Raw genomic sequence first — 2964 nt, 5'->3', positions numbered from 1 at the left:
ACCTGAGGAATTTTCGGTGAGGAGGATAGATGGAGACGTGTGTGTACGCATCTCTCAGATCCAGAGAGGTGAACCAGTCGTTCACTCTCACCGAACGCAGCTCCAAACATGTACAATTATGCAATATATAAGGTGCTCACCGCATTGTCGAAACTCTTTATACCGACCCGCAAACTCCTCGTCCTCGCCATGTGTTAATCCATGTGTTTCCAATAAATTAATGTTTACTCAAACTCCGAGTCTATAGCGTTCACTCAGCACTGTAGCTTCTTCCGCAAACAAAACCATGTCCTAGTATGAGAGCGAATAGCGAAGGAGATAAATGTCATGTGGGCCATCTTGACCCAATGAGATTACAAGATTCCGCAGTGGAAACGTAATGACATCACTACCGTAACTGACAGTGTAATTGCGCCCTCCAAATCTTTCCTAGGGGGGCCCAGGCCGGAGGGAGGGGGCCCGGAGGTGACAGGTCATCTGTTGGCATGTTGTCCACGACCTGGGCATCCTCAGCTTCAGTTGTGAGCATGAATACAGACCATGTCTTGTGCATAGTAGGGTTTGATACCTTCAAGGCTTGTCCCAGGTTTAAAGTCACCAAGGTGAAGGGCGGAGAGACCAGTTCTCGTAACGTGGTTCCCCCCTGGACAGCAGATCTGCTCCGCTGTTCAGGAGGCCCGGAACATGAGAAGACCTGATCGACTGAAGTCGACCATGGCACCAAAGTGTCAGGTCCCGAGCTAACCTGTCTAGCTCTCGGGACCTCAGCCCCCCCTGTTTGTTGACATAACACATCGTAGTGGTGTTGTCCGTCCTGAGGAGGACGTGCCAACCTAGGATCAGGGGTTCGAAGTGACAAAGGGCCAGCATCACCGCCATCAACTCCAGGTAGTTGATATGGTAATGTCGCATCTCCGGGCCCCAAAGGCCCCGTGCTGTGCGACCTCCTAAGGTCGCGCCCCAGCCTGAAAGGCTGGCGTCCGAGGTGATCACCCTGCGGTGAATCACCTCTCCCATGCTGACTCCGGCCGACAGGAAGTCGGCTCGCCGCCAGGGTAGCAGCGCCTCCACAGCCCTGAAAGGGACCTGCACCAGAGCGCGACCCTCGGTGGACGGAATCCGAAGGGATAACATCCACCTTTGAAACTGTCTCATGTGGAAACGTCCTAGCTGCACCAGGTGCAGGACTGAGGCCATGAAGCCCATGAGGCCCATGACCTTTTCGTAACGGACCGAGTTCCCCGTCTGGAAGAGGGCTGCGCAGGAGAGAAACTTCTCTATCCTCTCCTGCGAGGGACGGGCGATCATAGACTGTGAGTCCAGAATGGTCCCCAGAAAGTTGGATCTCTGTGAGGGTGTGAGAGCACTTTTCTCCAGATTGACGCAAAACCCCAGAGACTGCAGGTGGTCCATGACCAACCTGGTGTGCCGCGCCGCCTCCTGCTCGGAGCTCGCGCAAATCAACCACTCGTCCAGGTAGTTTGCAATCCTGATGCCCTGGCGCCGTAGTGGTTCGAGCGCTGTCTTGGTCACTAGAACGAAGACACGGGAGCTCAGCGACAGGCCGAAGGGGAGAACTGTGTACTCGTACACTTTCCCCTCGAAGGCGAACCTGAGGAATTTTCAGTGAGGAGGATAGATGGAGACATGTGTGTACGCGTCTCTCAGATCCAGAGAGGTGAACCAGTCGTTCACTCTCACCGAACGCAGCAGGCTGGCAGCAGTCAGCATCTTGAATTTGAAGGTTTTCAGATACTGATTCAAAACACTTTTGGATTGCACCGCTTCCATTGCGAAAAGCAGTCTGCCAGGGGAGTGTAGAGAGGAAGATTGGACGGCACCGCCCTTGCGGGAAGCCCGGTGTCGTTTACCGAGCGCCTCTTGGGGGGCCTTGCTTCCGTCGACACGTCCTGACGTGATGACGTCGGGAGGGCGTTTTTTGAATGGGCCATTAAAAGTTAAAAAGTTGTTCTATTTTTAGAGTTGACTGGATAATTTAGTCAAATTGAGACATGACAATGTTAACACCGATACCTGTGGTGTTGTATTCGTTATGCACTGTATGGTTTTCATCATAAAAGTCCATCTGTATACCGTTGTGTGTGTCTGGTCTGTGATGAATAAAAAAACAAACAACAAACCTGTCAGGATGATGCTGAGGCCTGATGCATCAAACTATTCTGAGACCAACACACATTAGTCTACTTGCCAGCCCATTGTGAACCCGGACATAGTGAGCACACCAAGGTTTTATGTTAGAAATGTTGAGTATGGGTCCCCAGCATGTAGAAACTGCCGGATGCTAAGATGCATATGTGTCCCAATGTCATTGACAGCCAGTCATCCCGGCAAGTACTGCTTTAGACAGGGACTGAAAATACCTTTTTTTTTTGTATTCTGTTGGTCCTCCCAGCCATGTTGCTAAAATGCATTGTTTATTTTTAATCAAGCCTCAGTTTGATAGCCCTTTGTAGTCAAATGCGGTAAAATCGGGGCTCCATTACCTAGCGTTGCAAACCACAGTATTTATCCCGTTAATGTAGTGCCACCTTAATTGGTTTAACTTAGCCCTGTCCCATCTTCTGATTGGTTGTGGCCCCTTGTGACGTGGGTAGAGCTGCGAGGGCCAGGTCATTGCTGCTTTATGCCTTAATTCTTATTTATATTATGAGATGTTAAAGTGTTTTTCTCTACTCTCCAGACCTACTACGCAAGACCCATAAAGAGCCCGGTACTAGCAGTAGTAGTAAGTCAAACAATGGCTTTTGTGGACAAAGCGACGATGACAGACTTCGTGCAGTACGTGGTATTTGAGGTCGAAGCGATACAAACTGCAGAGAAAGAGACCTCTACAGAGATAGAAATGGGCGAAAATGTGGTAAAAACTGAAGGCATCAAAATTGAACAGAACACGGATGAAATGCGTCCCGCACCGAATTCCACCCCAATGATTGTATCTGGATT

The sequence above is a fragment of the Nannobrachium achirus genome (genome assembly GCF_963921795.1).
Source record: "Nannobrachium achirus genome assembly, contig: SCAFFOLD_157, whole genome shotgun sequence".
NCBI classification, from domain to species: Eukaryota; Metazoa; Chordata; class Actinopteri; order Myctophiformes; family Myctophidae; genus Nannobrachium; species Nannobrachium achirus.
This window is presented reverse-complemented; position numbering follows the sequence as displayed.